At 69.4% G+C, this 25,063-nt stretch overlaps 14 non-coding genes across 14 annotated transcripts; all 14 read left to right on the top strand.

Annotated features, from left to right (window-relative positions):
- Positions 1–316: 316 nt before the first annotated feature.
- LOC132596508 (5S ribosomal RNA) lies at positions 317–435 on the top strand. The gene has a single exon (XR_009562586.1). It is a non-coding gene; the product is annotated as a 5S ribosomal RNA (ribosomal RNA).
- A 932-nt stretch (positions 436–1,367) lies between these two features.
- LOC132596506 (5S ribosomal RNA) lies at positions 1,368–1,486 on the top strand. Its single transcript, XR_009562584.1, has one exon. It is a non-coding gene; the product is annotated as a 5S ribosomal RNA (ribosomal RNA).
- A 932-nt stretch (positions 1,487–2,418) lies between these two features.
- LOC132596505 (5S ribosomal RNA) lies at positions 2,419–2,537 on the top strand. The gene has a single exon (XR_009562583.1). It is a non-coding gene; the product is annotated as a 5S ribosomal RNA (ribosomal RNA).
- Positions 2,538–5,232: 2,695 nt separating this feature from the next.
- LOC132596504 (5S ribosomal RNA) lies at positions 5,233–5,351 on the top strand. The gene has a single exon (XR_009562582.1). It is a non-coding gene; the product is annotated as a 5S ribosomal RNA (ribosomal RNA).
- A 931-nt stretch (positions 5,352–6,282) lies between these two features.
- LOC132596503 (5S ribosomal RNA) lies at positions 6,283–6,401 on the top strand. The gene has a single exon (XR_009562581.1). It is a non-coding gene; the product is annotated as a 5S ribosomal RNA (ribosomal RNA).
- Positions 6,402–7,332: 931 nt separating this feature from the next.
- On the top strand, positions 7,333–7,451 carry LOC132596502 (5S ribosomal RNA). The gene has a single exon (XR_009562580.1). It is a non-coding gene; the product is annotated as a 5S ribosomal RNA (ribosomal RNA).
- A 932-nt stretch (positions 7,452–8,383) lies between these two features.
- Positions 8,384–8,502, top strand: LOC132596645 (5S ribosomal RNA). The gene has a single exon (XR_009562722.1). It is a non-coding gene; the product is annotated as a 5S ribosomal RNA (ribosomal RNA).
- A 932-nt stretch (positions 8,503–9,434) lies between these two features.
- Positions 9,435–9,553, top strand: LOC132596644 (5S ribosomal RNA). The gene has a single exon (XR_009562721.1). It is a non-coding gene; the product is annotated as a 5S ribosomal RNA (ribosomal RNA).
- Positions 9,554–10,486: 933 nt separating this feature from the next.
- On the top strand, positions 10,487–10,605 carry LOC132596643 (5S ribosomal RNA). The gene has a single exon (XR_009562720.1). It is a non-coding gene; the product is annotated as a 5S ribosomal RNA (ribosomal RNA).
- A 2,696-nt stretch (positions 10,606–13,301) lies between these two features.
- Positions 13,302–13,420, top strand: LOC132596642 (5S ribosomal RNA). Its single transcript, XR_009562719.1, has one exon. It is a non-coding gene; the product is annotated as a 5S ribosomal RNA (ribosomal RNA).
- A 2,697-nt stretch (positions 13,421–16,117) lies between these two features.
- LOC132596641 (5S ribosomal RNA) lies at positions 16,118–16,236 on the top strand. Its single transcript, XR_009562718.1, has one exon. It is a non-coding gene; the product is annotated as a 5S ribosomal RNA (ribosomal RNA).
- Positions 16,237–18,933: 2,697 nt separating this feature from the next.
- Positions 18,934–19,052, top strand: LOC132596639 (5S ribosomal RNA). The gene has a single exon (XR_009562716.1). It is a non-coding gene; the product is annotated as a 5S ribosomal RNA (ribosomal RNA).
- A 2,691-nt stretch (positions 19,053–21,743) lies between these two features.
- Positions 21,744–21,862, top strand: LOC132596638 (5S ribosomal RNA). Its single transcript, XR_009562715.1, has one exon. It is a non-coding gene; the product is annotated as a 5S ribosomal RNA (ribosomal RNA).
- A 2,696-nt stretch (positions 21,863–24,558) lies between these two features.
- LOC132596637 (5S ribosomal RNA) lies at positions 24,559–24,677 on the top strand. Its single transcript, XR_009562714.1, has one exon. It is a non-coding gene; the product is annotated as a 5S ribosomal RNA (ribosomal RNA).
- Positions 24,678–25,063: the final 386 nt, after the last annotated feature.

Below are 25,063 nucleotides of genomic sequence, written 5' to 3'. Positions count from 1 at the left end.
CGCGTGGGCGGGCAGGGCCGATGCCCAAGGGACCGCGGGCCCCGGGCCCTGAAGCCTCCGGGGCCACGTCCCTGTGAGCGACGTGCGGGATCTTGGGCGGGGCGCCAAGCGCCGAAGGGTTTGCTGGGTCACGGCCGCCCTGGGCTGGGAGGTGGTCGCCAAACCCTCCGCCGCCGCCCGATACCCGAGACCTCCGTTGCCCCTGCCTGGGCGGGCGAGGGGGCCCTGCCGGGGCGGGCCGGCCGCCAGGCTGGCGTTAAGGCGCCAGCGCCAGCGAAACTGGGCCTCAAGAGGCCGCCCGCGGCCCCCCGCCCCCGTCTACGGCCATACCACCCTGAACGCGCCCGATCTCGTCTGATCTCGGAAGCTAAGCAGGGTCGGGCCTGGTTAGTACTTGGATGGGAGACCGCCTGGGAATACCGGGTGCTGTAGGCTTTTTGCCTCCCGCTCCGCCCGCCTTCTCCTTTACTCGCCCGCGGCGGGGGGCCGCCGGCTCCGCCCCCGCCGGGCCCCGCTGCAGGCCCCACCTCCTCAGGCCCCTCCCACCACGGCGCGCGCCGGCGGGGTCGCTCCCCGCCGGCCCGGCCGGCCAGGCGGCCAGAAGGCGGCCCTGGAAGGCAGGCGCACCCCAGACGCTCCCGGGGTGGCTGGCCCGGACCCAGACTCCGCCGCGGGCCCAGTTGCCGTCCTTTCGGCCCGCGAGCCCCTCGACCTGCACCTGGCCGCCCCCACCGGCGCCCAGCCCCGGCTCCGCCACCTGTGTGCCGGTGTGTCCCTCCACAGCTCCCTCCGACAAAAGCCCCCCCCACCCCGCCCCTCTGGCGTGTCACCGCGGCCGGGTGCGGGAGCGGGATCGAGGGCAGGGGCCGCTTCCCCGGGCCTGCCGGCCACCAGGGGCGGGGTCCTGAGCTCGGCGGGGGGTGTGGGGGCAAGGGTGGCCTTGCCGGGGCTGAGGGGCCGTGGCGACTCAATGGTGGCTCCCAGTGGCTTCGGGCCAGCTGCTGTCGGGAAGGAGGGCCGGCCCGGGCTGCGGCCGGGCTGCGCCTAGGGCCGCGTGGGCGGGCAGGGCCGATGCCCAAGGGACCGCGGGCCCCGGGCCCTGAAGCCTCCGGGGCCACGTCCCTGTGAGCGACGTGCGGGATCTTGGGCGGGGCGCCAAGCGCCGAAGGGTTTGCTGGGTCACGGCCGCCCTGGGCTGGGAGGTGGTCGCCAAACCCTCCGCCGCCGCCCGATACCCGAGACCTCCGTTGCCCCTGCCTGGGCGGGCGAGGGGGCCCTGCCGGGGCGGGCCGGCCGCCAGGCTGGCGTTAAGGCGCCAGCGCCAGCGAAACTGGGCCTCAAGAGGCCGCCCGCGGCCCCCCACCCCCGTCTACGGCCATACCACCCTGAACGCGCCCGATCTCGTCTGATCTCGGAAGCTAAGCAGGGTCGGGCCTGGTTAGTACTTGGATGGGAGACCGCCTGGGAATACCGGGTGCTGTAGGCTTTTTGCCTCCCGCTCCGCCCGCCTTCTCCTTTACTCGCCCGCGGCGGGGGCCGCCGGCTCCGCCCCCGCCGGGCCCCGCTGCAGGCCCCACCTCCTCAGGCCCCTCCCACCACGGCGCGCGCCGGCGGGGTCGCTCCCCGCCGGCCCGGCCGGCCAGGCGGCCAGAAGGCGGCCCTGGAAGGCAGCCGCACCCCAGACGCTCCCGGGGTGGCTGGCCCGGACCCAGACTCCGCCGCGGGCCCAGTTGCCGTCCTTTCGGCCCGCGAGCCCCTCGACCTGCACCTGGCCGCCCCCACCGGCTCCCAACCCCGGCGCCGCCACCTGTGTGCCGGTGTGTCCCTCCACAGCTCCCTCCGACAAAAGCCCCCCCCCACCCCGCCCCTCTGGCGTGTCACCGCGGCCGGGTGCGGGAGCGGGATCGAGGGCAGGGGCCGCTTCCCCGGGCCTGCCGGCCACCAGGGGCGGGGTCCTGAGCTCGGCGGGGGGTGTGGGGGCAAGGGTGGCCTTGCCGGGGCTGAGGGGCCGTGGCGACTCAATGGTGGCTCCCGGTGGCTTCGGGCCAGCTGCTGTCGGGCAGGAGGGCCGGCCCGGGCTGCGGCCGGGCTGCGCCTAGGGCCGCGTGGGCGGGCAGGGCCGATGCCCAAGGGACCGCGGGCCCCGGGCCCTGAAGCCTCCGGGGCCACGTCCCTGTGAGCGACGTGCGGGATCTTGGGCGGGGCGCCAAGCGCCGAAGGGTTTGCTGGGTCACGGCCGCCCTGGGCTGGGAGGTGGTCGCCAAACCCTCCGCCGCCGCCCGATACCCGAGACCTCCGTTGCCCCTGCCTGGGCGGGCGAGGGGGCCCTGCCGGGGCGGGCCGGCCGCCAGGCTGGCGTTAAGGCGCCAGCGCCAGCGAAACTGGGCCTCAAGAGGCCGCCCGCGGCCCCCCGCCCCCGTCTACGGCCATACCACCCTGAACGCGCCCGATCTCGTCTGATCTCGGAAGCTAAGCAGGGTCGGGCCTGGTTAGTACTTGGATGGGAGACCGCCTGGGAATACCGGGTGCTGTAGGCTTTTTGCCTCCCGCTCCGCCCGCCTTCTCCTTTACTCGCCCGCGGCGGGGGGGCCGCCGGCTCCGCCCCCGCCGAGCCCCGCTGCAGGCAGTAGTCAAGGTGGGTTTACCTGCCCGAGCAGGAAGCTTGGGCGATGGCAGAAGTGGGAAGAAACTCTTGAGCACAGGTTCTTGGGATCCACGGAGCAGCGCATGCACATGCGATGGGTGCCTACACAGCTGGCTTGCTTGTCTGTGGGGAAAGGCGAGATGGGTCAGGGCCTGGGTTCCTGAGGGGCTGAGAATCAAGGCAGGGATAGAAGAAAGGGGACAGGCCCACATCCCCTGAACCCACGCCGGCGCCCACTCACCTTTGTGGAAAATACGATTGAAAAGTGCCCGCAAGAATCTCTTCAGATGCCTCCAGAGTTGAGGCAAGAAGGGGGGGGGGAGGCCGGGAGCAGGGTGAGCCCTGAAATCCAACCCTTGTCCCGGTCACACCCCAGCAGCCCTCCCACCTCAGCCCCTTCAAGACCCCAGGGCTCCCCCAACCGCGCTGCACAGATCCTGCCCTGACCATAGTCACCATGTTGATCCCCACGTTGAGCAAGATGAAGCTGACCGGGATCAGAAGAATTGAGTATCCTTGCTCCTGGCATTTCCTGGGGATGGGGCCAGTGAACGGCTCGGCTCGGTAGTAGTTTCGCTCACCCATGGCCGTTGGTCCCAGGACTGCCTGGGCCCTCTGCCCTCCAGTTTTAACTGGGAGCCAGACTGGGTCATAATGGGGCAGGTGGTGAGGTCACAGTGAGGGAGGGGGATGAAAAGGAGGGCCCAGAGTGGCATTCCCTGGTAACCAGGGTCAGGTAAGCTGAGCCTGGACAGTCAAACAGGGCCCGGTGGCCGGCATACATCCCCTCGAGCGGTCATTCATTCGCTCACCGCCCGCTGACTCACTTGTTCAAATGACACATTGCGTCTCTTGGCCCCTCTTGAGACTAGGAAGACCTTGGCCTCAGAGGCCTGCTGAAGGCCTGGCTGGAGTCCAGAGCCTCAGCCTTCTTCATGCCCTTCACTGGGCCTGGAGCTGGACCTGCCCAGATGTGGAACCTCCCAGTTTGGAAGCAACTTCTTGTATGAGGCTCTCTGTGGACAGGGACAGCTGAGACACAGAGGAGGTGCCCAGAGACCAGGGGTTTGGAGTCTGCAGCTGCAGATGTACTTAGTGCATGGTATAGGACCAGGAGGGGCCTGCTGGCAGAACTGTGGCCACTAAACCAAAGGGACCCTCAGGCCAAGAAGGGGACACTGGCTTCTTATTGCAGGAAGCCAAGCGCAGGGACCCAGGCTGGCAGAAGGAGTGGCGCTTCCAAGCCACAGACCACCAATGTTTCCTGGACTCTGGCGCTCTTTATTCCTCTCTCCATGCCCTGCCGCCCCCTGCCCCTGCCCCCACTTGCTGCTGGTAAGTTCATTTTCCCAGTCTGGCTCCCGTGCAGAGAGGGCCTGGAGGCCGAGGTGGAAGGTAGCAGCGAGTTGGCCCGCGCTTGGCCCTCCTGCGGTTGCCGCTTCAGCACCAGACTGTCATACACCTGGTAGTTGGCATTGCCTCCCGGGTTCCGGCTGAGTGGCATGAAGGTGGGCGGGGGTGGAGGGTGCTCGGTAGCCTGGACGTCGGGCAGGAGGTGAGAGGGGCGGAGGAGCAGCGCTGAGCTGGGAGCCGGGGCCCGCTGGTCCGAGGCCTCGGCCAGTACCGTGAGGGAGGCGGAGGTGGCCACAGGGCGCCGCAAGGGCAGGATCTCAGCCCATTCGGCCGCCGGGTGCCGCACCTCGTGGGGATCGCGGGAGTAATCCAAGTGTCCCGTGGAGGGATGCAGGCTGCGGTTGGACTCGCTGTGAGCACAGCTGGGGAGGCTACGTCTGTGGGCCGGTGGGGTGTCGCGCTACCAGGCGTCGGGCCGGTAGACCCGAGGCACCAGAGCGGATGGAGGCTCAGAGCCCTCCAGACCCAGACTCCGCCGCGGGCCCAGTTGCCGTCCTTTCGGCCCGCGAGCCCCTCGACCTGCACCTGGCCGCCCCCACCGGCGCCCAACCCCGGCGCCGCCACCTGTGTGCCGGTATGTCCCTCCACAGCTCCCTCCGTCAAAAGCCCCCCCCCACCCCGCCCCTCTGGCGTGTCACCGCGGCCGGGTGCGGGAGCGGGATCGAGGGCAGGGGCCGCTTCCCCGGGCCTGCCGGCCACCAGGGGCGGGGTCCTGAGCTCGGCGGGGGGTGTGGGGGCAAGGGTGGCCTTGCCGGGGCTGAGGGGCCGTGGCGACTCAATGGTGGCTCCCGGTGGCTTCGGGCCAGCTGCTGTCGGGCAGGAGGGCCGGCCCGGGCTGCGGCCGGGCTGCGCCTAGGGCCGCGTGGGCGGGCAGGGCCGATGCCCAAGGGACCGCGGGCCCCGGGCCCTGAAGCCTCCGGGGCCACGTCCCTGTGAGCGACGTGCGGGATCTTGGGCGGGGCGCCAAGCGCCGAAGGGTTTGCTGGGTCACGGCCGCCCTGGGCTGGGAGGTGGTCGCCAAACCCTCCGCCGCCGCCCGATACCCGAGACCTCCGTTGCCCCTGCCTGGGCGGGCGAGGGGGCCCTGCCGGGGCGGGCCGGCCGCCAGGCTGGCGTTAAGGCGCCAGCGCCAGCGAAACTGGGCCTCAAGAGGCCGCCCGCGGCCCCCCGCCCCCGTCTACGGCCATACCACCCTGAACGCGCCCGATCTCGTCTGATCTCGGAAGCTAAGCAGGGTCGGGCCTGGTTAGTACTTGGATGGGAGACCGCCTGGGAATACCGGGTGCTGTAGGCTTTTTGCCTCCCGCTCCGCCCGCCTTCTCCTTTACTCGCCCGCGGCGGGGGCCGCCGGCTCCGCCCCCGCCGGGCCCCGCTGCAGGCCCCACCTCCTCAGGCCCCTCCCACCACGGCGCGCGCCGGCGGGGTCGCTCCCCGCCGGCCCGGCCGGCCAGGCGGCCAGAAGGCGGCCCTGGAAGGCAGCCGCACCCCAGACGCTCCCGGGGTGGCTGGCCCGGACCCAGACTCCGCCGCGGGCCCAGTTGCCGTCCTTTCGGCCCGCGAGCCCCTCGACCTGCACCTGGCCGCCCCCACCGGCGCCCAACCCCGGCGCCGCCACCTGTGTGCCGGTGTGTCCCTCCACAGCTCCCTCCGACAAAAGCCCCCCCCACCCCGCCCCTCTGGCGTGTCACCGCGGCCGGGTGCGGGAGCGGGATCGAGGGCAGGGGCCGCTTCCCCGGGCCTGCCGGCCACCAGGGGCGGGGTCCTGAGCTCGGCGGGGGGTGTGGGGGCAAGGGTGGCCTTGCCGGGGCTGAGGGGCCGTGGCGACTCAATGGTGGCTCCCGGTGGCTTCGGGCCAGCTGCTGTCGGGCAGGAGGGCCGGCCCGGGCTGCGGCCGGGCTGCGCCTAGGGCCGTGTGGGCGGGCAGGGCCGATGCCCAAGGGACCGCGGGCCCCGGGCCCTGAAGCCTCCGGGGCCACGTCCCTGTGAGCGACGTGCGGGATCTTGGGCGGGGCGCCAAGCGCCGAAGGGTTTGCTGGGTCACGGCCGCCCTGGGCTGGGAGGTGGTCGCCAAACCCTCCGCCGCCGCCCGATACCCGAGACCTCCGTTGCCCCTGCCTGGGCGGGCGAGGGGGCCCTGCCGGGGCGGGCCGGCCGCCAGGCTGGCGTTAAGGCGCCAGCGCCAGCGAAACTGGGCCTCAAGAGGCCGCCCGCGGCCCCCCGCCCCCGTCTACGGCCATACCACCCTGAACGCGCCCGATCTCGTCTGATCTCGGAAGCTAAGCAGGGTCGGGCCTGGTTAGTACTTGGATGGGAGACCGCCTGGGAATACCGGGTGCTGTAGGCTTTTTGCCTCCCGCTCCGCCCGCCTTCTCCTTTACTCGCCCGCGGCGGGGGCCGCCGGCTCCGCCCCCGCCGGGCCCCGCTGCAGGCCCCACCTCCTCAGGCCCCTCCCACCACGGCGCGCGCCGGCGGGGTCGCTCCCCGCCGGCCCGGCCGGCCAGGCGGCCAGAAGGCGGCCCTGGAAGGCAGGCGCACCCCAGACGCTCCCGGGGTGGCTGGCCCGGACCCAGACTCCGCCGCGGGCCCAGTTGCCGTCCTTTCGGCCCGCGAGCCCCTCGACCTGCACCTGGCCGCCCCCACCGGCGCCCAGCCCCGGCTCCGCCACCTGTGTGCCGGTGTGTCCCTCCACAGCTCCCTCCGACAAAAGCCCCCCCCACCCCGCCCCTCTGGCGTGTCACCGCGGCCGGGTGCGGGAGCGGGATCGAGGGCAGGGGCCGCTTCCCCGGGCCTGCCGGCCACCAGGGGCGGGGTCCTGAGCTCGGCGGGGGGTGTGGGGGCAAGGGTGGCCTTGCCGGGGCTGAGGGGCCGTGGCGACTCAATGGTGGCTCCCGGTGGCTTCGGGCCAGCTGCTGTCGGGAAGGAGGGCCGGCCCGGGCTGCGGCCGGGCTGCGCCTAGGGCCGCGTGGGCGGGCAGGGCCGATGCCCAAGGGACCGCGGGCCCCGGGCCCTGAAGCCTCCGGGGCCACGTCCCTGTGAGCGACGTGCGGGATCTTGGGCGGGGCGCCAAGCGCCGAAGGGTTTGCTGGGTCACGGCCGCCCTGGGCTGGGAGGTGGTCGCCAAACCCTCCGCCGCCGCCCGATACCCGAGACCTCCGTTGCCCCTGCCTGGGCGGGCGAGGGGGCCCTGCCGGGGCGGGCCGGCCGCCAGGCTGGCGTTAAGGCGCCAGCGCCAGCGAAACTGGGCCTCAAGAGGCCGCCCGCGGCCCCCCGCCCCCGTCTACGGCCATACCACCCTGAACGCGCCCGATCTCGTCTGATCTCGGAAGCTAAGCAGGGTCGGGCCTGGTTAGTACTTGGATGGGAGACCGCCTGGGAATACCGGGTGCTGTAGGCTTTTTGCCTCCCGCTCCGCCCGCCTTCTCCTTTACTCGCCCGCGGCGGGGGCCGCCGGCTCCGCCCCCGCCGGGCCCCGCTGCAGGCCCCACCTCCTCAGGCCCCTCCCACCACGGCGCGCGCCGGCGGGGTCGCTCCCCGCCGGCCCGGCCGGCCAGGCGGCCAGAAGGCGGCCCTGGAAGGCAGGCGCACCCCAGACGCTCCCGGGGTGGCTGGCCCGGACCCAGACTCCGCCGCGGGCCCAGTTGCCGTCCTTTCGGCCCGCGAGCCCCTCGACCTGCACCTGGCCGCCCCCACCGGCGCCCAGCCCCGGCTCCGCCACCTGTGTGCCGGTGTGTCCCTCCACAGCTCCCTCCGACAAAAGCCCCCCCCCACCCCGCCCCTCTGGCGTGTCACCGCGGCCGGGTGCGGGAGCGGGATCGAGGGCAGGGGCCGCTTCCCCGGGCCTGCCGGCCACCAGGGGCGGGGTCCTGAGCTCGGCGGGGGGTGTGGGGGCAAGGGTGGCCTTGCCGGGGCTGAGGGGCCGTGGCGACTCAATGGTGGCTCCCGGTGGCTTCGGGCCAGCTGCTGTCGGGCAGGAGGGCCGGCCCGGGCTGCGGCCGGGCTGCGCCTAGGGCCGCGTGGGCGGGCAGGGCCGATGCCCAAGGGACCGCGGGCCCCGGGCCCTGAAGCCTCCGGGGCCACGTCCCTGTGAGCGACGTGCGGGATCTTGGGCGGGGCGCCAAGCGCCGAAGGGTTTGCTGGGTCACGGCCGCCCTGGGCTGGGAGGTGGTCGCCAAACCCTCCGCCGCCGCCCGATACCCGAGACCTCCGTTGCCCCTGCCTGGGCGGGCGAGGGGGCCCTGCCGGGGCGGGCCGGCCGCCAGGCTGGCGTTAAGGCGCCAGCGCCAGCGAAACTGGGCCTCAAGAGGCCGCCCGCGGCCCCCCGCCCCCGTCTACGGCCATACCACCCTGAACGCGCCCGATCTCGTCTGATCTCGGAAGCTAAGCAGGGTCGGGCCTGGTTAGTACTTGGATGGGAGACCGCCTGGGAATACCGGGTGCTGTAGGCTTTTTGCCTCCCGCTCCGCCCGCCTTCTCCTTTACTCGCCCGCGGCGGGGGCCGCCGGCTCCGCCCCCGCCGGGCCCCGCTGCAGGCCCCACCTCCTCAGGCCCCTCCCACCACGGCGCGCGCCGGCGGGGTCGCTCCCCGCCGGCCCGGCCGGCCAGGCGGCCAGAAGGCGGCCCTGGAAGGCAGCCGCACCCCAGACGCTCCCGGGGTGGCTGGCCCGGACCCAGACTCCGCCGCGGGCCCAGTTGCCGTCCTTTCGGCCCGCGAGCCCCTCGACCTGCACCTGGCCGCCCCCACCGGCGCCCAACCCCGGCGCCGCCACCTGTGTGCCGGTGTGTCCCTCCACAGCTCCCTCCGACAAAAGCCCCCCCCCACCCCGCCCCTCTGGCGTGTCACCGCGGCCGGGTGCGGGAGCGGGATCGAGGGCAGGGGCCGCTTCCCCGGGCCTGCCGGCCACCAGGGGCGGGGTCCTGAGCTCGGCGGGGGGTGTGGGGGCAAGGGTGGCCTTGCCGGGGCTGAGGGGCCGTGGCGACTCAATGGTGGCTCCCGGTGGCTTCGGGCCAGCTGCTGTCGGGCAGGAGGGCCGGCCCGGGCTGCGGCCGGGCTGCGCCTAGGGCCGCGTGGGCGGGCAGGGCCGATGCCCAAGGGACCGCGGGCCCCGGGCCCTGAAGCCTCCGGGGCCACGTCCCTGTGAGCGACGTGCGGGATCTTGGGCGGGGCGCCAAGCGCCGAAGGGTTTGCTGGGTCACGGCCGCCCTGGGCTGGGAGGTGGTCGCCAAACCCTCCGCCGCCGCCCGATACCCGAGACCTCCGTTGCCCCTGCCTGGGCGGGCGAGGGGGCCCTGCCGGGGCGGGCCGGCCGCCAGGCTGGCGTTAAGGCGCCAGCGCCAGCGAAACTGGGCCTCAAGAGGCCGCCCGCGGCCCCCCGCCCCCGTCTACGGCCATACCACCCTGAACGCGCCCGATCTCGTCTGATCTCGGAAGCTAAGCAGGGTCGGGCCTGGTTAGTACTTGGATGGGAGACCGCCTGGGAATACCGGGTGCTGTAGGCTTTTTGCCTCCCGCTCCGCCCGCCTTCTCCTTTACTCGCCCGCGGCGGGGGCCGCCGGCTCCGCCCCCGCCGGGCCCCGCTGCAGGCCCCACCTCCTCAGGCCCCTCCCACCACGGCGCGCGCCGGCGGGGTCGCTCCCCGCCGGCCCGGCCGGCCAGGCGGCCAGAAGGCGGCCCTGGAAGGCAGCCGCACCCCAGACGCTCCCGGGGTGGCTGGCCCGGACCCAGACTCCGCCGCGGGCCCAGTTGCCGTCCTTTCGGCCCGCGAGCCCCTCGACCTGCACCTGGCCGCCCCCACCGGCTCCCAACCCCGGCGCCGCCACCTGTGTGCCGGTGTGTCCCTCCACAGCTCCCTCCGACAAAAGCCCCACCCCCACCCCGCCCCTCTGGCGTGTCACCGCGGCCGGGTGCGGGAGCGGGATCGAGGGCAGGGGCCGCTTCCCCGGGCCTGCCGGCCACCAGGGGCGGGGTCCTGAGCTCGGCGGGGGGTGTGGGGGCAAGGGTGGCCTTGCCGGGGCTGAGGGGCCGTGGCGACTCAATGGTGGCTCCCGGTGGCTTCGGGCCAGCTGCTGTCGGGCAGGAGGGCCGGCCCGGGCTGCGGCCGGGCTGCGCCTAGGGCCGCGTGGGCGGGCAGGGCCGATGCCCAAGGGACCGCGGGCCCCGGGCCCTGAAGCCTCCGGGGCCACGTCCCTGTGAGCGACGTGCGGGATCTTGGGCGGGGCGCCAAGCGCCGAAGGGTTTGCTGGGTCACGGCCGCCCTGGGCTGGGAGGTGGTCGCCAAACCCTCCGCCGCCGCCCGATACCCGAGACCTCCGTTGCCCCTGCCTGGGCGGGCGAGGGGGCCCTGCCGGGGCGGGCCGGCCGCCAGGCTGGCGTTAAGGCGCCAGCGCCAGCGAAACTGGGCCTCAAGAGGCCGCCCGCGGCCCCCCGCCCCCGTCTACGGCCATACCACCCTGAACGCGCCCGATCTCGTCTGATCTCGGAAGCTAAGCAGGGTCGGGCCTGGTTAGTACTTGGATGGGAGACCGCCTGGGAATACCGGGTGCTGTAGGCTTTTTGCCTCCCGCTCCGCCCGCCTTCTCCTTTACTCGCCCGCGGCGGGGGGGCCGCCGGCTCCGCCCCCGCCGAGCCCCGCTGCAGGCAGTAGTCAAGGTGGGTTTACCTGCCCGAGCAGGAAGCTTGGGCGATGGCAGAAGTGGGAAGAAACTCTTGAGCACAGGTTCTTGGGATCCACGGAGCAGCGCATGCACATGCGATGGGTGCCTACACAGCTGGCTTGCTTGTCTGTGGGGAAAGGCGAGATGGGTCAGGGCCTGGGTTCCTGAGGGGCTGAGAATCAAGGCAGGGATAGAAGAAAGGGGACAGGCCCACATCCCCTGAACCCACGCCGGCGCCCACTCACCTTTGTGGAAAATACGATTGAAAAGTGCCCGCAAGAATCTCTTCAGATGCCTCCAGAGTTGAGGCAAGAAGGGGGGGGGGAGGCCGGGAGCAGGGTGAGCCCTGAAATCCAACCCTTGTCCCGGTCACACCCCAGCAGCCCTCCCACCTCAGCCCCTTCAAGACCCCAGGGCTCCCCCAACCGCGCTGCACAGATCCTGCCCTGACCATAGTCACCATGTTGATCCCCACGTTGAGCAAGATGAAGCTGACCGGGATCAGAAGAATTGAGTATCCTTGCTCCTGGCATTTCCTGGGGATGGGGCCAGTGAACGGCTCGGCTCGGTAGTAGTTTCGCTCACCCATGGCCGTTGGTCCCAGGACTGCCTGGGCCCTCTGCCCTCCAGTTTTAACTGGGAGCCAGACTGGGTCATAATGGGGCAGGTGGTGAGGTCACAGTGAGGGAGGGGGATGAAAAGGAGGGCCCAGAGTGGCATTCCCTGGTAACCAGGGTCAGGTAAGCTGAGCCTGGACAGTCAAACAGGGCCCGGTGGCCGGCATACATCCCCTCGAGCGGTCATTCATTCGCTCACCGCCCGCTGACTCACTTGTTCAAATGACACATTGCGTCTCTTGGCCCCTCTTGAGACTAGGAAGACCTTGGCCTCAGAGGCCTGCTGAAGGCCTGGCTGGAGTCCAGAGCCTCAGCCTTCTTCATGCCCTTCACTGGGCCTGGAGCTGGACCTGCCCAGATGTGGAACCTCCCAGTTTGGAAGCAACTTCTTGTATGAGGCTCTCTGTGGACAGGGACAGCTGAGACACAGAGGAGGTGCCCAGAGACCAGGGGTTTGGAGTCTGCAGCTGCAGATGTACTTAGTGCATGGTATAGGACCAGGAGGGGCCTGCTGGCAGAACTGTGGCCACTAAACCAAAGGGACCCTCAGGCCAAGAAGGGGACACTGGCTTCTTATTGCAGGAAGCCAAGCGCAGGGACCCAGGCTGGCAGAAGGAGTGGCGCTTCCAAGCCACAGACCACCAATGTTTCCTGGACTCTGGCGCTCTTTATTCCTCTCTCCATGCCCTGCCGCCCCCTGCCCCTGCCCCCACTTGCTGCTGGTAAGTTCATTTTCCCAGTCTGGCTCCCGTGCAGAGAGGGCCTGGAGGCCGAGGTGGAAGGTAGCAGCGAGTTGGCCCGCGCTTGGCCCTCCTGCGGTTGCCGCTTCAGCACCAGACTGTCATACACCTGGTAGTTGGCATTGCCTCCCGGGTTCCGGCTGAGTGGCATGAAGGTGGGCGGGGGTGGAGGGTGCTCGGTAGCCTGGACGTCGGGCAGGAGGTGAGAGGGGCGGAGGAGCAGCGCTGAGCTGGGAGCCGGGGCCCGCTGGTCCGAGGCCTCGGCCAGTACCGTGAGGGAGGCGGAGGTGGCCACAGGGCGCCGCAAGGGCAGGATCTCAGCCCATTCGGCCGCCGGGTGCCGCACCTCGTGGGGATCGCGGGAGTAATCCAAGTGTCCCGTGGAGGGATGCAGGCTGCGGTTGGACTCGCTGTGAGCACAGCTGGGGAGGCTACGTCTGTGGGCCGGTGGGGTGTCGCGCTACCAGGCGTCGGGCCGGTAGACCCGAGGCACCAGAGCGGATGGAGGCTCAGAGCCCTCCAGACCCAGACTCCGCCATGGGCCCAGTTGCCGTCCTTTCGGCCCGCGAGCCCCTCGACCTGCACCTGGCCGCCCCCACCGGCGCCCAGCCCCGGCGCCGCCACCTGTGTGCCGGTGTGTCCCTCCACAGCTCCCTCCGACAAAAGCCCCACCCCCACCCCGCCCCTCTGGCGTGTCACCGCGGCCGGGTGCGGGAGCGGGATCGAGGGCAGGGGCCGCTTCCCCGGGCCTGCCGGCCACCAGGGGCGGGGTCCTGAGCTCGGCGGGGGGTGTGGGGGCAAGGGTGGCCTTGCCGGGGCTGAGGGGCCGTGGCGACTCAATGGTGGCTCCCGGTGGCTTCGGGCCAGCTGCTGTCGGGCAGGAGGGCCGGCCCGGGCTGCGGCCGGGCTGCGCCTAGGGCCGCGTGGGCGGGCAGGGCCGATGCCCAAGGGACCGCGGGCCCCGGGCCCTGAAGCCTCCGGGGCCACGTCCCTGTGAGCGACGTGCGGGATCTTGGGCGGGGCGCCAAGCGCCGAAGGGTTTGCTGGGTCACGGCCGCCCTGGGCTGGGAGGTGGTCGCCAAACCCTCCGCCGCCGCCCGATACCCGAGACCTCCGTTGCCCCTGCCTGGGCGGGCGAGGGGGCCCTGCCGGGGCGGGCCGGCCGCCAGGCTGGCGTTAAGGCGCCAGCGCCAGCGAAACTGGGCCTCAAGAGGCCGCCCGCGGCCCCCCGCCCCCGTCTACGGCCATACCACCCTGAACGCGCCCGATCTCGTCTGATCTCGGAAGCTAAGCAGGGTCGGGCCTGGTTAGTACTTGGATGGGAGACCGCCTGGGAATACCGGGTGCTGTAGGCTTTTTGCCTCCCGCTCCGCCCGCCTTCTCCTTTACTCGCCCGCGGCTGGGGGGCCGCCGGCTCCGCCCCCGCCGAGCCCCGCTGCAGGCAGTAGTCAAGGTGGGTTTACCTGCCCGAGCAGGAAGCTTGGGCGATGGCAGAAGTGGGAAGAAACTCTTGAGCACAGGTTCTTGGTATCCACGGAGCAGCGCATGCACATGCGATGGGTGCCTACACAGCTGGCTTGCTTGTCTGTGGGGAAAGGCGAGATGGGTCAGGGCCTGGGTTCCTGAGGGGCTGAGAATCAAGGCAGGGATAGAAGAAAGGGGACAGGCCCACATCCCCTGAACCCACGCCGGCGCCCACTCACCTTTGTGGAAAATACGATTGAAAAGTGCCCGCAAGAATCTCTTCAGATGCCTCCAGAGTTGAGGCAAGAAGGGGAGGGGGGAGGCCGGGAGCAGGGTGAGCCCTGAAATCCAACCCTTGTCCCGGTCACACCCCAGCAGCCCTCCCACCTCAGCCCCTTCAAGACCCCAGGGCTCCCCCAACCGCGCTGCACAGATCCTGCCCTGACCATAGTCACCATGTTGATCCCCACGTTGAGCAAGATGAAGCTGACCGGGATCAGAAGAATTGAGTATCCTTGCTCCTGGCATTTCCTGGGGATGGGGCCAGTGAACGGCTCGGCTCGGTAGTAGTTTCGCTCACCCATGGCCGTTGGTCCCAGGACTGCCTGGGCCCTCTGCCCTCCAGTTTTAACTGGGAGCCAGACTGGGTCATAATGGGGCAGGTGGTGAGGTCACAGTGAGGGAGGGGGATGAAAAGGAGGGCCCAGAGTGGCATTCCCTGGTAACCAGGGTCAGGTAAGCTGAGCCTGGACAGTCAAACAGGGCCCGGTGGCCGGCATACATCCCCTCGAGCGGTCATTCATTCGCTCACCGCCCGCTGACTCACTTGTTCAAATGACACATTGCGTCTCTTGGCCCCTCTTGAGACTAGGAAGACCTTGGCCTCAGAGGCCTGCTGAAGGCCTGGCTGGAGTCCAGAGCCTCAGCCTTCTTCATGCCCTTCACTGGGCCTGGAGCTGGACCTGCCCAGATGTGGAACCTCCCAGTTTGGAAGCAACTTCTTGTATGAGGCTCTCTGTGGACAGGGACAGCTGAGACACAGAGGAGGTGCCCAGAGACCAGGGGTTTGGAGTCTGCAGCTGCAGATGTACTTAGTGCATGGTATAGGACCAGGAGGGGCCTGCTGGCAGAACTGTGGCCACTAAACCAAAGGGACCCTCAGGCCAAGAAGGGGACACTGGCTTCTTATTGCAGGAAGCCAAGCGCAGGGACCCAGGCTGGCAGAAGGAGTGGCGCTTCCAAGCCACAGACCACCAATGTTTCCTGGACTCTGGCGCTCTTTATTCCTCTCTCCATGCCCTGCCGCCCCCTGCCCCTGCCCCCACTTGCTGCTGGTAAGTTCATTTTCCCAGTCTGGCTCCCGTGCAGAGAGGGCCTGGAGGCCGAGGTGGAAGGTAGCAGCGAGTTGGCCCGCGCTTGGCCCTCCTGCGGTTGCCGCTTCAGCACCAGACTGTCATACACCTGGTAGTTGGCATTGCCTCCCGGGTTCCGGCTGAGTGGCATGAAGGTGGGCGGGGGTGGAGGGTGCTCGGTAGCCTGGACGTCGGGCAGGAGGTGAGAGGGGCGGAGGAGCAGCGCTGAGCTGGGAGCCGGGGCCCGCTGGTCCGAGGCCTCGGCCAGTACCGTGAGGGAGGCGGAGGTGGCCACAGGGCGCCGCAAGGGCAGGATCTCAGCCCATTCGGCCGCCGGGTGCCGCACCTCGTGGGGATCGCGGGAGTAATCCAAGTGTCCCGTGGAGGGATGCAGGCTGCGGTTGGACTCGCTGTGAGAACAGCTGGGGAGGCTACGTCTGTGGGCCGGTGGGGTGTCGCGCTACCAGGCGTCGGGCCGGTAGACCCGAGGCACCAGAGCGGATGGAGGCTCAGAGCCCTCCAGACCCAGACTCCGCCATGGGCCCAGTTGCCGTCCTTTCGGCCCGCGAGCCCCTCGACCTGCACCTGGCCGCCCCCACCGGCGCCCAGCCCCGGCGCCGCCACCTGTGTGCCGGTGTGTCCCTCCACAGCTCCCTCCGACAAAAGCCCCACCCCCACCCCGCCCCTCTGGCGTGTCACCGCGGCCGGGTGCAGGAGCGGGATCGAGGGCAGGGGCCGCTTCCCCGGGCCTGCCGGCCACCAGGGGCGGGGTCCTGAGCTCGGCGGGGGGTGTGGGGGCAAGGGTGGCCTTGCCGGGGCTGAGGGGCCGTGGCGACTCAATGGTGGCTCCCGGTGGCTTCGGGCCAGCTGCTGTCGGGCAGGAGGGCCGGCCCGGGCTGCGGCCGGGCTGCGCCTAGGGCCGCGTGGGCGGGCAGGGCCGATGCCCAAGGGACCGCGGGCCCCGGGCCCTGAAGCCTCCGGGGCCACGTCCCTGTGAGCGACGTGCGGGATCTTGGGCGGGGCGCCAAGCGCCGAAGGGTTTGCTGGGTCACGGCCGCCCTGGGCTGGGAGGTGGTCGCCAAACCCTCCGCCGCCGCCCGATACCCGAGACCTCCGTTGCCCCTGCCTGGGCGGGCGAGGGGGCCCTGCCGGGGCGGGCCGGCCGCCAGGCTGGCGTTAAGGCGCCAGCGCCAGCGAAACTGGGCCTCAAGAGGCCGCCCGCGGCCCCCCGCCCCCGTCTACGGCCATACCACCCTGAACGCGCCCGATCTCGTCTGATCTCGGAAGCTAAGCAGGGTCGGGCCTGGTTAGTACTTGGATGGGAGACCGCCTGGGAATACCGGGTGCTGTAGGCTTTTTGCCTCCCGCTCCGCCCGCCTTCTCCTTTACTCGCCCGCGGCGGGGGGGCCGCCGGCTCCGCCCCCGCCGAGCCCCGCTGCAGGCAGTAGTCAAGGTGGGTTTACCTGCCCGAGCAGGAAGCTTGGGCGATGGCAGAAGTGGGAAGAAACTCTTGAGCACAGGTTCTTGGGATCCACGGAGCAGCGCATGCACATGCGATGGGTGCCTACACAGCTGGCTTGCTTGTCTGTGGGGAAAGGCGAGATGGGTCAGGGCCTGGGTTCCTGAGGGGCTGAGAATCAAGGCAGGGATAGAAGAAAGGGGACAGGCCCACATCCCCTGAACCCACGCCGGCGCCCACTCACCTTTGTGGAAAATACGATTGAAAAGTGCCCGCAAGAATCTCTTCAGATGCCTCCAGAGTTGAGGCAAGAAGGGGAGGGGGGAGGCCGGGAGCAGGGTGAGCCCTGAAATCCAACCCTTGTCCCGGTCACACCCCAGCAGCCCTCCCACCTCAGCCCCTTCAAGACCCCAGGGCTCCCCCAACCGCGCTGCACAGATCCTGCCCTGACCATAGTCACCATGTTGATCCCCACGTTGAGCAAGATGAAGCTGACCGGGATCAGAAGAATTGAGTATCCTTGCTCCTGGCATTTCCTGGGGATGGGGCCAGTGAACGGCTCGGCTCGGTAGTAGTTTCGCTCACCCATGGCCGTTGGTCCCAGGACTGCCTGGGCCCTCTGCCCTCCAGTTTTAACTGGGAGCCAGACTGGGTCATAATGGGGCAGGTGGTGAGGTCACAGTGAGGGAGGGGGATGAAAAGGAGGGCCCAGAGTGGCATTCCCTGGTAACCAGGGTCAGGTAAGCTGAGCCTGGACAGTCAAACAGGGCCCGGTGGCCGGCATACATCCCCTCGAGCGGTCATTCATTCGCTCACCGCCCGCTGACTCACTTGTTCAAATGACACATTGCGTCTCTTGGCCCCTCTTGAGACTAGGAAGACCTTGGCCTCAGAGGCCTGCTGAAGGCCTGGCTGGAGTCCAGAGCCTCAGCCTTCTTCATGCCCTTCACTGGGCCTGGAGCTGGACCTGCCCAGATGTGGAACCTCCCAGTTTGGAAGCAACTTCTTGTATGAGGCTCTCTGTGGACAGGGACAGCTGAGACACAGAGGAGGTGCCCAGAGACCAGGGGTTTGGAGTCTGCAGCTGCAGATGTACTTAGTGCATGGTATAGGACCAGGAGGGGCCTGCTGGCAGAACTGTGGCCACTAAACCAAAGGGACCCTCAGGCCAAGAAGGGGACACTGGCTTCTTATTGCAGGAAGCCAAGCGCAGGGACCCAGGCTGGCAGAAGGAGTGGCGCTTCCAAGCCACAGACCACCAATGTTTCCTGGACTCTGGCGCTCTTTATTCCTCTCTCCATGCCCTGCCGCCCCCTGCCCCTGCCCCCACTTGCTGCTGGTAAGTTCATTTTCCCAGTCTGGCTCCCGTGCAGAGAGGGCCTGGAGGCCGAGGTGGAAGGTAGCAGCGAGTTGGCCCGCGCTTGGCCCTCCTGCGGTTGCCGCTTCAGCACCAGACTGTCATACACCTGGTAGTTGGCATTGCCTCCCGGGTTCCGGCTGAGTGGCATGAAGGTGGGCGGGGGTGGAGGGTGCTCGGTAGCCTGGACGTCGGGCAGGAGGTGAGAGGGGCGGAGGAGCAGCGCTGAGCTGGGAGCCGGGGCCCGCTGGTCCGAGGCCTCGGCCAGTACCGTGAGGGAGGCGGAGGTGGCCACAGGGCGCCGCAAGGGCAGGATCTCAGCCCATTCGGCCGCCGGGTGCCGCACCTCGTGGGGATCGCGGGAGTAATCCAAGTGTCCCGTGGAGGGATGCAGGCTGCGGTTGGACTCGCTGTGAGAACAGCTGGGGAGGCTACGTCTGTGGGCCGGTGGGGTGTCGCGCTACCAGGCGTCGGGCCGGTAGACCCGAGGCACCAGAGCGGATGGAGGCTCAGAGCCCTCCAGACCCAGACTCCGCCATGGGCCCAGTTGCCGTCCTTTCGGCCCGCGAGCCCCTCGACCTGCACCTGGCCGCCCCCACCGGCGCCCAGCCCCGGCGCCGCCACCTGTGTGCCGGTGTGTCCCTCCACAGCTCCCTCCGACAAAAGCCCCACCCCCACCCCGCCCCTCTGGCGTGTCACCGCGGCCGGGTGCGGGAGCGGGATCGAGGGCAGGGGCCGCTTCCCCGGGCCTGCCGGCCACCAGGGGCGGGGTCCTGAGCTCGGCGGGGGGTGTGGGGGCAAGGGTGGCCTTGCCGGGGCTGAGGGGCCGTGGCGACTCAATGGTGGCTCCCGGTGGCTTCGGGCCAGCTGCTGTCGGGAAGGAGGGCCGGCCCGGGCTGCGGCCGGGCTGCGCCTAGGGCCGCGTGGGCGGGCAGGGCCGATGCCCAAGGGACCGCGGGCCCCGGGCCCTGAAGCCTCCGGGGCCACGTCCCTGTGAGCGACGTGCGGGATCTTGGGCGGGGCGCCAAGCGCCGAAGGGTTTGCTGGGTCACGGCCGCCCTGGGCTGGGAGGTGGTCGCCAAACCCTCCGCCGCCGCCCGATACCCGAGACCTCCGTTGCCCCTGCCTGGGCGGGCGAGGGGGCCCTGCCGGGGCGGGCCGGCCGCCAGGCTGGCGTTAAGGCGCCAGCGCCAGCGAAACTGGGCCTCAAGAGGCCGCCCGCGGCCCCCCGCCCCCGTCTACGGCCATACCACCCTGAACGCGCCCGATCTCGTCTGATCTCGGAAGCTAAGCAGGGTCGGGCCTGGTTAGTACTTGGATGGGAGACCGCCTGGGAATACCGGGTGCTGTAGGCTTTTTGCCTCCCGCTCCGCCCGCCTTCTCCTTTACTCGCCCGCGGCGGGGGGGCCGCCGGCTCCGCCCCCGCCGAGCCCCGCTGCAGGCAGTAGTCAAGGTGGGTTTACCTGCCCGAGCAGGAAGCTTGGGCGATGGCAGAAGTGGGAAGAAACTCTTGAGCACAGGTTCTTGGGATCCACGGAGCAGCGCATGCACATGCGATGGGTGCCTACACAGCTGGCTTGCTTGTCTGTGGGGAAAGGCGAGATGGGTCAGGGCCTGGGTTCCTGAGGGGCTGAGAATCAAGGCAGGGATAGAAGAAAGGGGACAGGCCCACATCCCCTGAACCCACGCCGGCGCCCACTCACCTTTGTGGAAAATACGATTGAAAAGTGCCCGCAAGAATCTCTTCAGATGCCTCCAGAGTTGAGGCAAGAAGGGGAGGGGGGAGGCCGGGAGCAGGGTGAGCCCTGAAATCCAACCCTTGTCCCGGTCACACCCCAGCAGCCCTCCCACCTCAGCCCCTTCAAGACCCCAGGGCTCCCCCAACCGCGCTGCACAGATCCTGCCCTGACCATAGTCACCATGTTGATCCCCACGTTGAGCAAGATGAAGCTGACCGGGATCAGAAGAATTGAGTATCCTTGCTCCTGGCATTTCCTGGGGATGGGGCCAGTGAACGGCTCGGCTCGGTAGTAGTTTCGCTCACCCATGGCCGTTGGTCCCAGGACTGCCTGGGCCCTCTGCCCTCCAGTTTTAACTGGGAGCCAGACTGGGTCATAATGGGGCAGGTGGTGAGGTCACAGTGAGGGAGGGGGATGAAAAGGAGGGCCCAGAGTGGCATTCCCTGGTAACCAGGGTCAGGTAAGCTGAGCCTGGACAAACAGGGCCCGGTGGCCGGCATACATCCCCTCGAGCGGTCATTCATTCGCTCACCGCCCGCTGACTCACTTGTTCAAATGACACATTGCGTCTCTTGGCCCCTCTTGAGACTAGGAAGACCTTGGCCTCAGAGGCCTGCTGAAGGCCTGGCTGGAGTCCAGAGCCTCAGCCTTCTTCATGCCCTTCACTGGGCCTGGAGCTGGACCTGCCCAGATGTGGAACCTCCCAGTTTGGAAGCAACTTCTTGTATGAGGCTCTCTGTGGACAGGGACAGCTGAGACACAGAGGAGGTGCCCAGAGACCAGGGGTTTGGAGTCTGCAGCTGCAGATGTACTTAGTGCATGGTATAGGACCAGGAGGGGCCTGCTGGCAGAACTGTGGCCACTAAACCAAAGGGACCCTCAGGCCAAGAAGGGGACACTGGCTTCTTATTGCAGGAAGCCAAGCGCAGGGACCCAGGCTGGCAGAAGGAGTGGCGCTTCCAAGCCACAGACCACCAATGTTTCCTGGACTCTGGCGCTCTTTATTCCTCTCTCCATGCCCTGCCGCCCCCTGCCCCTGCCCCCACTTGCTGCTGGTAAGTTCATTTTCCGTCTGGCTCCCGTGCAGAGAGGGCCTGGAGGCCGAGGTGGAAGGTAGCAGCGAGTTGGCCCGCGCTTGGCCCTCCTGCGGTTGCCGCTTCAGCACCAGACTGTCATACACCTGGTAGTTGGCATTGCCTCCCGGGTTCCGGCTGAGTGGCATGAAGGTGGGCGGGGGTGGAGGGTGCTCGGTAGCCTGGACGTCGGGCAGGAGGTGAGAGGGGCGGAGGAGCAGCGCTGAGCTGGGAGCCGGGGCCCGCTGGTCCGAGGCCTCGGCCAGTACCGTGAGGGAGGCGGAGGTGGCCACAGGGCGCCGCAAGGGCAGGATCTCAGCCCATTCGGCCGCCGGGTGCCGCACCTCGTGGGGATCGCGGGAGTAATCCAAGTGTCCCGTGGAGGGATGCAGGCTGCGGTTGGACTCGCTGTGAGAACAGCTGGGGAGGCTACGTCTGTGGGCCGGTGGGGTGTCGCGCTACCAGGCGTCGGGCCGGTAGACCCGAGGCACCAGAGCGGATGGAGGCTCAGAGCCCTCCAGACCCAGACTCCGCCATGGGACCAGTTGCCGTCCTTTCGGCCCGCGAGCCCCTCGACCTGCACCTGGCCGCCCCCACCGGCGCCCAGCCCCGGCGCCGCCACCTGTGTGCCGGTGTGTCCCTCCACAGCTCCCTCCGACAAAAGCCCCACCCCCACCCCGCCCCTCTGGCGTGTCACCGCGGCCGGGTGCGGGAGCGGGATCGAGGGCAGGGGCCGCTTCCCCGGGCCTGCCGGCCACCAGGGGCGGGGTCCTGAGCTCGGCGGGGGGTGTGGGGGCAAGGGTGGCCTTGCCGGGGCTGAGGGGCCGTGGCGACTCAATGGTGGCTCCCGGTGGCTTCGGGCCAGCTGCTGTCGGGCAGGAGGGCCGGCCCGGGCTGCGGCCGGGCTGCGCCTAGGGCCGCGTGGGCGGGCAGGGCCGATGCCCAAGGGACCGCGGGCCCCGGGCCCTGAAGCCTCCGGGGCCACGTCCCTGTGAGCGACGTGCGGGATCTTGGGCGGGGCGCCAAGCGCCGAAGGGTTTGCTGGGTCACGGCCGCCCTGGGCTGGGAGGTGGTCGCCAAACCCTCCGCCGCCGCCCGATACCCGAGACCTCCGTTGCCCCTGCCTGGGCGGGCGAGGGGGCCCTGCCGGGGCGGGCCGGCCGCCAGGCTGGCGTTAAGGCGCCAGCGCCAGCGAAACTGGGCCTCAAGAGGCCGCCCGCGGCCCCCCGCCCCCGTCTACGGCCATACCACCCTGAACGCGCCCGATCTCGTCTGATCTCGGAAGCTAAGCAGGGTCGGGCCTGGTTAGTACTTGGATGGGAGACCGCCTGGGAATACCGGGTGCTGTAGGCTTTTTGCCTCCCGCTCCGCCCGCCTTCTCCTTTACTCGCCCGCGGCGGGGGGGCCGCCGGCTCCGCCCCCGCCGAGCCCCGCTGCAGGCAGTAGTCAAGGTGGGTTTACCTGCCCGAGCAGGAAGCTTGGGCGATGGCAGAAGTGGGAAGAAACTCTTGAGCACAGGTTCTTGGGATCCACGGAGCAGCGCATGCACATGCGATGGGTGCCTACACAGCTGGCTTGCTTGTCTGTGGGGAAAGGCGAGATGGGTCAGGGCCTGGGTTCCTGAGGGCCTGAGAATCAAGGCAGGGATAGAAGAAAGGGGACAGGCCCACATCCCCTGAACCCACGCCGGCGCCCACTCACCTTTGTGGAAAATACGATTGAAAAGTGCCCGCAAGAATCTCTTCAGATGCCTCCAGAGTTGAGGGAAGAAGGGGAGGGGGGAGGCCGGGAGCAGGGTGAGCCCTGAAATCCAACCCTTGTCCCGGTCACACCCCAGCAGCCCTCCCACCTCAGCCCCTTCAAGACCCCAGGGCTCCCCCAACCGCGCTGCACAGATCCTGCCCTGACCATAGTCACCATGTTGATCCCCACGTTGAGCAAGATGAAGCTGACCGGGATCAGAAGAATTGAGTATCCTTGCTCCTGGCATTTCCTGGGGATGGGGCCAGTGAACGGCTCGGCTCGGTAGTAGTTTCGCTCACCCATGGCCGTTGGTCCCAGGACTGCCTGGGCCCTCTGCCCTCCAGTTTTAACTGGGAGCCAGACTGGGTCATAATGGGGCAGGTGGTGAGGTCACAGTGAGGGAGGGGGATGAAAAGGAGGGCCCAGAGTGGCATTCCCTGGTAACCAGGGTCAGGTAAGCTGAGCCTGGACAGTCAAACAGGGCCCGGTGGCCGGCATACATCCCCTCGAGCGGTCATTCATTCGCTCACCGCCCGCTGACTCACTTGTTCAAATGACACATTGCGTCTCTTGGCCCCTCTTGAGACTAGGAAGACCTTGGCCTCAGAGGCCTGCTGAAGGCCTGGCTGGAGTCCAGAGCCTCAGCCTTCTTCATGCCCTTCACTGGGCCTGGAGCTGGACCTGCCCAGATGTGGAACCTCCCAGTTTGGAAGCAACTTCTTGTATGAGGCTCTCTGTGGACAGGGACAGCTGAGACACAGAGGAGGTGCCCAGAGACCAGGGGTTTGGAGTCTGCAGCTGCAGATGTACTTAGTGCATGGTATAGGACCAGGAGGGGCCTGCTGGCAGAACTGTGGCCACTAAACCAAAGGGACCCTCAGGCCAAGAAGGGGACACTGGCTTCTTATTGCAGGAAGCCAAGCGCAGGGACCCAGGCTGGCAGAAGGAGTGGCGCTTCCAAGCCACAGACCACCAATGTTTCCTGGACTCTGGCGCTCTTTATTCCTCTCTCCATGCCCTGCCGCCCCCTGCCCCTGCCCCACTTGCTGCTGGTAAGTTCATTTTCCCAGTCTGGCTCCCGTGCAGAGAGGGCCTGGAGGCCGAGGTGGAAGGTAGCAGCGAGTTGGCCCGCGCTTGGCCCTCCTGCGGTTGCCGCTTCAGCACCAGACTGTCATACACCTGGTAGTTGGCATTGCCTCCCGGGTTCCGGCTGAGTGGCATGAAGGTGGGCGGGGGTGGAGGGTGCTCGGTAGCCTGGACGTCGGGCAGGAGGTGAGAGGGGCGGAGGAGCAGCGCTGAGCTGGGAGCCGGGGCCCGCTGGTCCGAGGCCTCGGCCAGTACCGTGAGGGAGGCGGAGGTGGCCACAGGGCGCCGCAAGGGCAGGATCTCAGCCCATTCGGCCGCCGGGTGCCGCACCTCGTGGGGATCGCGGGAGTAATCCAAGTGTCCCGTGGAGGGATGCAGGCTGCGGTTGGACTCGCTGTGAGAACAGCTGGGGAGGCTACGTCTGTGGGCCGGTGGGGTGTCGCGCTACCAGGCGTCGGGCCGGTAGACCCGAGGCACCAGAGCGGATGGAGGCTCAGAGCCCTCCAGACCCAGACTCCGCCATGGGACCAGTTGCCGTCCTTTCGGCCCGCGAGCCCCTCGACCTGCACCTGGCCGCCCCCACCGGCGCCCAGCCCCGGCGCCGCCACCTGTGTGCCGGTGTGTCCCTCCACAGCTCCCTCCGACAAAAGCCCCACCCCCACCCCGCCCCTCTGGCGTGTCACCGCGGCCGGGTGCGGGAGCGGGATCGAGGGCAGGGGCCGCTTCCCCGGGCCTGCCGGCCACCAGGGGCGGGGTCCTGAGCTCGGCGGGGGGTGTGGGGGCAAGGGTGGCCTTGCCGGGGCTGAGGGGCCGTGGCGACTCAATGGTGGCTCCCGGTGGCTTCGGGCCAGCTGCTGTCGGGCAGGAGGGCCGGCCCGGGCTGCGGCCGGGCTGCGCCTAGGGCCGCGTGGGCGGGCAGGGCCGATGCCCAAGGGACCGCGGGCCCCGGGCCCTGAAGCCTCCGGGGCCACGTCCCTGTGAGCGACGTGCGGGATCTTGGGCGGGGCGCCAAGCGCCGAAGGGTTTGCTGGGTCACGGCCGCCCTGGGCTGGGAGGTGGTCGCCAAACCCTCCGCCGCCGCCCGATACCCGAGACCTCCGTTGCCCCTGCCTGGGCGGGCGAGGGGGCCCTGCCGGGGCGGGCCGGCCGCCAGGCTGGCGTTAAGGCGCCAGCGCCAGCGAAACTGGGCCTCAAGAGGCCGCCCGCGGCCCCCCGCCCCCGTCTACGGCCATACCACCCTGAACGCGCCCGATCTCGTCTGATCTCGGAAGCTAAGCAGGGTCGGGCCTGGTTAGTACTTGGATGGGAGACCGCCTGGGAATACCGGGTGCTGTAGGCTTTTTGCCTCCCGCTCCGCCCGCCTTCTCCTTTACTCGCCCGCGGCGGGGGGGCCGCCGGCTCCGCCCCCGCCGAGCCCCGCTGCAGGCAGTAGTCAAGGTGGGTTTACCTGCCCGAGCAGGAAGCTTGGGCGATGGCAGAAGTGGGAAGAAACTCTTGAGCACAGGTTCTTGGGATCCACGGAGCAGCGCATGCACATGCGATGGGTGCCTACACAGCTGGCTTGCTTGTCTGTGGGGAAAGGCGAGATGGGTCAGGGCCTGGGTTCCTGAGGGCCTGAGAATCAAGGCAGGGATAGAAGAAAGGGGACAGGCCCACATCCCCTGAACCCACGCCGGCGCCCACTCACCTTTGTGGAAAATACGATTGAAAAGTGCCCGCAAGAAT

This window comes from Globicephala melas, unplaced genomic scaffold (assembly GCF_963455315.2).
Source record: "Globicephala melas unplaced genomic scaffold, mGloMel1.2 SCAFFOLD_354, whole genome shotgun sequence".
Taxonomy (NCBI): Eukaryota; Metazoa; Chordata; class Mammalia; order Artiodactyla; family Delphinidae; genus Globicephala; species Globicephala melas.
Note: the sequence above shows the minus strand (reverse complement) of the source record. Positions and strands in the feature narration are given on the sequence as shown.